Here is a 7,968-nt window from a genome sequence, read left to right on the forward strand (position 1 = left end):
AATACATATGTACAATACTACATAATATAATCACACATATAATACATTAAAATCCCGTAAACTTCACCCAGTTCCCGCCAGACTTCAATTTAAAGAGAAGATGTAAGTAATCAACAAATAAATAAGTGAACGAGATCATTTCATATAATAAGAGCCATGAAAAAGATAAAACAGGGAGTGAGGCTGCGGGGGAGAATGAGAAGGTCAGAGACTTTTTGGATGAGGTGACATTTGAGCAGAGTCATGAATAATAAAAAGGAGTCAACTATTCAAAGGTTTAGGGAAAAGCTTGCTAAGCATTGGGGACAGTGAGTGAGGCAAGAACAAAACACAGAAACAGTGTAGAGCCAGAGCATCGGGGACCAGGGCGCGTAGATGGGATGAGATAAGGTACGAGACAGGCCTGAGCGTATCCAATCTTACAGGCCAGGTCCAAGAGTTTGGATTTTATTCAAGGTGCCATGATTTGATTTACTCTGCTGTGTGTGCTCAAAAAGACAGGAACAAAATAAGAAAGCAGAGAAACCAGTTAGGAGGCTACTGAATTCGTCCGAGTGAGGATGATAAAGGTTGGTACCAGGGAGTTATCTGGGTAGAAGGTGAGAGGTGGACAGGTTCGGGATATATTTAGGCAAAAGACCTAAAAGGGCTTGCTAATGAATTGGATATCTTTAAAAGAAAAACCAAAACCTTCCCTTGATCCCCACATGTCCCTCAGCTCCTGCCCTATGTCCTCTTTTAGGCCAAATTTCTTGACCTGATTCTCTACATTTATGTCTCAATTTCTTAATTATTCCCTCTTTATCCAGTCCAACCTGGACTCTGAACCAACCACTCAGCCTCCATCTGTTCAAAAATTGCTTCAATCCCAATGCCACCAGTAAGTGGCTCTCATGTGGCTAAATCCAGTAGATTCTTTTCTGTCCTTTTCTTGCTTGACTTCTCAATTATATTTTATTTGTCAGTGTTGATTTACTCCCTCCTTATAATAGAAAAACTCTTTGGCTTCTTTCCTTCCTTTCTCTCTCTCTCTCTCTCTCTCTCTCTCTCTCTTTTTCTGGCTGTTCTTTCTTAGTCTCCTTCACTGGCCTCTCCTTCTCCAGGGGAAAGCTAAATGCTAGAGATCTAAAGATTCTGTCTTAGGCTCTTTACCCTTCTTATTCTTCATTCCTTCCTTAAGAATCTCAAAAACCACATAGATTCTGTTAATCATCTAGATTCTGAAGACATTCAAGTATTTATCTCTACTCTAGGCTACTCAAAGACCCAACTGCTTACTTCACATACCCACCTGGTTGCATTAGTCACCTTCAGCTCAACATGTCCAGTAACAAACTCATCATAGTAAACTCTGTCTGTTCTGCCTCCAGTTGTTTATCTCTCTCTTAGTAAATGGCACTACAATCTACCTGGTAGCTCAGTCCAAACATCTGAAGCCATCCTCGATTTCTTCCTCTTCCTCATTCACATTGAATCAATCACAGTCACAATCAGAATTCTGCCTCATTTTATCTCTCAGTAGTTCTTGCATGGTTTCATTTTCTACTATTCCCATGGCCAACTACCACATACTTTAAATCATTGTGTTCTCTTGTGTGACCTGTTGCAATAGTTCCTATCTGCTCCACCTACGCCCACTTTTACCACTGACCAAGCTATTATCCACATTGCAACTAAAGTGACCGTTTGAAAAGCAAATATCTTATGTCGCCCCATGCTCAAAACACTTTAATGGCTCTCCATAACCCTTAGGATTAAATTCCAAATCCTGATCATGATTTACGAAGCCCTGCAGATCTTAATTCTTTCAATAACTATAATCAGTTAGGACACCTTCAATGGCAGGGAATAGAAGTTCAACTGAAAGTGCCTTAATCGATAAGGATATTTACTATCAAATATGGTAAATTAGTCCAGAGGTAAGAAGCACAACAGTTCAATGATGTCCTCAAGGTCTCAGCCCCTTGCCATCCTCAGTGTATCAGCAGTGTCTTCCTCATGGCAGAAAGATGGCAGGAACTGTTCCAGTAATCACATCTATACGCAACAATCTCCAAAAAGCAGAAAGGAAAGACAGGGTTTCCTCCTTCTAGCTCTCTCTCCTTTTAAGTAGGAGGAAAATGAGGCCTTCTTTTGCAGATGTCCTCTTACATCTTATTGGTCCAAATTGGACCCGATGACCATTCTTAAACAGTCATTAGCAAAAGGCAATAAGGGTACTCTGACTGGCTTCAACTCATAATTTATCCCATAGAGTGTGGCCTTTCAGTTATCTGAACAATATAATTTGGGGTTCTTTTACCAAGAAAGAAGAGGATAAGGCAATGGATAAGGCAGCAATAGGGTCTCCCAAAATAACCATTTTTGACCCCATCTGCTATCACTCTCTCCCTTATTCTGCATGGTTCTGAATTTCTCTGCTTCATTCAATTCCTTGAGTGCACTGAGTTCTTTCTGTCCTCAGAATCTTTACTCATGCTTTTCTTGTTGTTTGCTTTTTGTGTTATTGTTGTTGATAGCACTTTTTATCAACACTCGCCACACTCAACTTCCTCCAACTCAAATTTCTACACCACATCCATCTCACACTATCTCCTTGATTCTTTCATAGCCTGCTGTATTTATTTGCCTTACTATTTATATATTTTGCTCCTAGCTACTCCAAAAGTTGGAGATAAGAGATGTAAAATACCTGGCATTTAGGAGATGATGCGTATATTTATATATGTAAGTCAGTACTAATCTCATGGGGTAGATATTATTGTTCCCATTTTTATAGCCTCAGAAAATTTAATTTAGCAAAAGGTCACATAGTAAGTGGCAGAATCATGTCTTAATTCTAGATCTTGTAAAATCCATGTGCTTTTCACTAAGGCACTTGAGAAGAGAAGTGTTAAGAATCATAGAAAAGAATAAGACAGAATTAAATAAAATAATGCAGGAAAATGGGACCTGGGAAGATAGATAAAAGGTAAGCATCTGATATTATTTGTAAGGCTCTTAATAAACTTATAAAGGTGGCAATACTGATGATTATAGTGTCAACCAGAGAATAAATTCTCAATCCAGACTCTAAGATCTGAAGGGCATCAGAAGTATAGATTAGTACAAAGGAAATTTGAAAGCCCTATAATCAATATCCCTGGTATCAAGAAGGCTAATGTATCTCTCAGTAAACCAAAAGGAGAGCACAACTGCCAGAAAAACAAAACAAAACATACTTTATTTCCTTGTAGGAGTGATGAAAAGAAATGAATTTACCATTTCAGGTAGTGTTGAAAGTATGAGAAAGACATTCCTATATTCTTTGAAGTTTGTTTTAGTACCAAAGCCTTAGAGGAAATCTAAATGTCCATAATAGGGACATGTTTTCTTAAAGTGTAGTAAATTTACTCAACAAATAGATAAAACAACATTAAAAAAATGTGCAGCAAACCATTTTTAATTCCATTTGCAGTATTTCATTTTAAAAATGCACATAGGCGAAATGACATATGGGTATTTATTACAGTGTTGTTTGTAATGGCAAAATATTAGAAACACTTTAAGTGTCCACCAATAAAAGACTGATTAAATACATTATGGTACATCTTTACAATGGAATACTCTGTAGTCATTAAAAAGAAAGACAACTCTATAACCACACTCAGAGAAAGCTCCCTAACATATACATGTATTACCAAGTGAAAAAAGCATTAGGACTAATATAAAATAATATTGGATGTCAGCTGTAATTAAAAAAATAATAATTAAATAATTAATTGATTTAAAACATTAGAACAACTGTATGTATAGTACACCATCAATTATATTTTTAAAAACTTATAGGCATGCATACACACATGTATGTATATGCATGTGTGTATATATAAATAAACACATATGTACTGATATATATACATATTAATAGCCTTGAAAATATACACAAGAAATGAATAAGTGTGGTTGCCTTTGGGAGGAGAAATAGTTGCTGGAGAACAGGTGTGGGAAAAGACTTTTACTACACGACCTTTTGCACACTTTTTTTTTTAAAGATTTTTATTGGGGAAGGGGAACAGTACTTTATTGGGGAACAATGTGTACTTCCAGGCCTTTTTTCCAAGTCAAGTTATTGTCCTTCCAATCTTAGTTGTGGAGGGGATCGTTCAGCTTCAAGTTGTCCTTTCAGTCTTAGTTGTGGAGGGCGCAGCTCAGCTCTAGGTCCAGTTGCTGTTTTCTAGCTGCAGGGGGCACAGCCCACCATCCTTTGCGGAACTCGAGGAATCGAACTGGCAACCTTGCGGTTGAGAGGATGCACTCCAACCAACTGAGCCATCCGGGAGGCAGCTCAGCTCAAGGTGCTGTGTTCAATCTTAGTTGCAGGGGGCTGAGCCCACCATCCCTTGCGGGACTCGGAGTTGAACCAGCAACCTTGTGGTTGAGAGCCCACTGGCCCATATGGGAATCGAACCAGTAGCCTTCAGAGTTAGGAGCATAGAGCTCTAACCGCCTGAGCCACTGGGCCGGCCCTCTTTTGCACATTTTGACACTTGTACTGTGTGTATGCACTGCTATAGATTAAAAAATGAATCGTTTTAACATACATATACCTTTTAGCTGCACAATTCTAATCCTTGAACCAACGTGTGGATAAACATGTGCACAAGGAGGCATAAACAGGAATGGTCATTGAATCACTGTTTACCAAAAATTTGCAGTCAACAAAATTTCTATTTATAGAGGAACAATTAAATATATTATGGTACATACACATTGTGGAAGGCAATGCAGTAGCTAAAAAGACTAAGCAAAAATTTTATAGCATTTAGCTATACATCAGATATTAATCCAAGTGCTTTATATGTGTTAACTAATTTAATCTTCATCATAACCCTATGATATAGGTAACTAATATTGTCATTCTAATTTTCCAGAGAAACAGAGGTGCCAATAGGTTCAAAACATACCTCAGATTACATTTATGATGAAAAGCAGAACTGGGAGTCCAACCCAGGAAATCTGGCTCTCATTGTCTTTGAACTTAACCACTATGCAATACTGGCCTTCCTCTATTTGATATAACATGGAGGTATGTCTAAGACACTTTTAACAAAAAAGGGATATTATTGAAAAAAAAATCAATATAAGATATACTTTTTATGGAGAAAAGCATTACATATTTCTCACTGGGGAAAGGCAGTGCAGTACATGTTCAAGATCCTAGCTTTTTCTCTTGCTAACTGAGTAATCTTGGCAAGTTGCTTCTTTGGTCTTAGGTTCCTTATTTGGAAAACACAGATAATATTTACTTACAGAACTGTTGTAAGACGTTAAGTGGAATAACATTGAAATCCTGCTCATTGCCTAACTGGTAGTGTTAAATAGGTATTACTGTGTTTCCCTGGAAATAAGACCTAGCCAGACCATCAACTCTAATGCGTCTTTTGGAATAAAAATTAATATAAGACCCGGTCTTATTTTACCTTAAGACTGGGTATAATATAATATAATATAATATAATATAATATAATATAATACTGGGTATAATATAATATAATATAATATAATATAATATAATATAATACCTGATAATTAGAATAGAATAGAATAGAATAGAATAGAATAGAATAGAATAGAATAGAATACCAGGTCTTATACTAATTTTTGTTCCAAAAGACACATTAGAGCTGATGGTCCGGCTAGGTCTTAATTTCAGGGAAACAGGGAAGCTCTGTCTCTGACTTCATTCAATCAGCAAACATCCAAGGACAGCCTACAAAGCATCAAGCTCCTCACTAGACATTGGGGGCACAGTCAAGAGCAAGGCTCCGTGGAGTGGACAGCTGTTTGTTTTGTCTGCCGAGCATCTCCTCATCTTCAGTAACAACACCACACACTCTTCCTTAGAGAATTATCCTTTCATTATGTCCCTTGATTTTGGTGGGGCTGGCAATGATAGTGTGTACTTTTTACCCCACATTGCCTGCCCTCAAAGCACACGGTCTTACTCCAGGATAACTCAGTGAAATATTTCAGTATCTTTCAGTGGCCAGAATAACTGGATAATGTTTGACCCAAATCCACAGTGGGGGGCGTTCTACTTCAATGAGCAGGAAATCGTGGCATGCCTAGCATGGGAAAGGATCATAGAGGGCATCTGACTCTAGGAGTTCCTGTTGCTGTGATCTGCAGTTTCTCTGGTGTCTGTCCTTCCTAAGCATAGTCAATACTTTTTATCTCCTAGCTATGCATCATCTTTCCAACACTTCCTTTTTTCTTGGTTAATTTATTGAGTTCGGTTGCTTGCAACCAAACTCACTGACATACAATTTATCCAATGTCAAAGTAAGATGGACAGAAAAATGGCATTATATTCATAATTCAATATGATAAGACCAATGATGGAGAGCTACACAGAGAAAAAGCACTGGTGCTGACTTAGCCCAGGGGGACTATCCAGAAGAGAAAGGGAAAGAGAGAACATTCCAAATAGTGGGAAACTGGAATGAAAGAAAGGGGGGACATTCCAGGTAAACGTGACTCAGTAAGCGCAGATAAACAGGCAAGAAGCAGCAAGCTCTGTTAGGAGAGTCTACAAACACTTCCTTGTTGCTAGAATTTTAAGGACACAGCTGGTGGTGAGGAGAGAAAAACCTGGGGACCTGGGCAGATGCTGGGTCATGAAGGTTGTTCTTGACAAGCAAAACATTTTCACAGCTGCTGTAAGCTGTAATGCGTAGAACAGCATTCCGTGGCTTTGTGGAGCCAATTAAGGTTTAGGTAGAAGAGTGACATAGCCATACCTGCAATCTTGACAAGTTGCTGCTTATGTCAAGTGTTCTCAAACTTTATCTAGCATCAGAATCACCTGAGGAGCTTATTAAAATGGCCTCATTTCAAGATATTTCAATACAGTGAGGCCGGAGTGAGCTGTGGAAGCTGCATTTTTAACAGTCCCCTAGCTGGTTCTGATGTAGGGGTCAGTGGACCATTCTTTGAGAAATATGGTTCCACATGATGGATAAGCAGCAGCTCCTTCAGGTTACTTTGACAACAGAGGAGATGGCAGGTGCCAGGAGAGAGTTACTTACATTCACTGCTAATGTAATTGGCCCTCAACCTTGACCATGCCTTCTCAATCAATACTGGAGGACATTACACTGGTAAATACCCTGAGACCAAAACATACGTATTTCTGAATTTACGAAGACAATTAAAAAAATTCCTGTCATAAACCTCTCGAGAATAATACAGATTCATACTAGTCTCCAGAAACACAAACATCTGGCATGTGATCTTGAACAGTGTTTGCCACACTTCTGCAATCTGAAGTGTTATTTGATGAGTGAGACACTATTCTTTTCTTAAAGGAGAAAGACGTCATCACAAATGAAGTTATGCTGAATGCAAGACTTAGGAGTTCACTGGGTAAGGCAGTCAGTGACCTGGATCTTCTGCCCTGGTTTCAGCATAACTGGATTTTCATACTTGAGTACTGTGCTCAGTTTTCCTGCTAGTCAATCTCACTGCTGTTTGTTGCTAGGTTTCCCAGATAGCATGTGAGGGGCAGCTATCCCCATGCTGTTCTATGCATTATAGCTTACTGCAGCTGTGGACAGTCATGTTACAGCATATCCTCAAAGCACGCGGTCTTACTCCAGGATAACTCAGTGAAATATTTCAGTATCTTCCAGTGGCCGGAACAACTGGGTAATGTTTGAACCAAATCCACAGTGGGGATGTTCTACTTCAATGAACAGGAAATCGTGGTATGCCTAGCATGGGAAAGGATCATAGAGGGCATCTGACTCAGTTCTCTCATTTTGCAGACAAGTAACCTGCTTCCCAATGAGATGAAAACATTTACACTGCATCCCTCAACATTTCAAATTGACACAGTTTGGGGAGGTAAGATCACAAACGATGAAAAGATAAGTAACAATAAATGACTACAATAGTAGTTTAAAACAAAATTAGAAGCAATCTAAC

The sequence above is a fragment of the Rhinolophus sinicus genome, linkage group LG09, assembly GCF_036562045.2.
Source record: "Rhinolophus sinicus isolate RSC01 linkage group LG09, ASM3656204v1, whole genome shotgun sequence".
Lineage (NCBI taxonomy): Eukaryota > Metazoa > Chordata > Mammalia > Chiroptera > Rhinolophidae > Rhinolophus > Rhinolophus sinicus.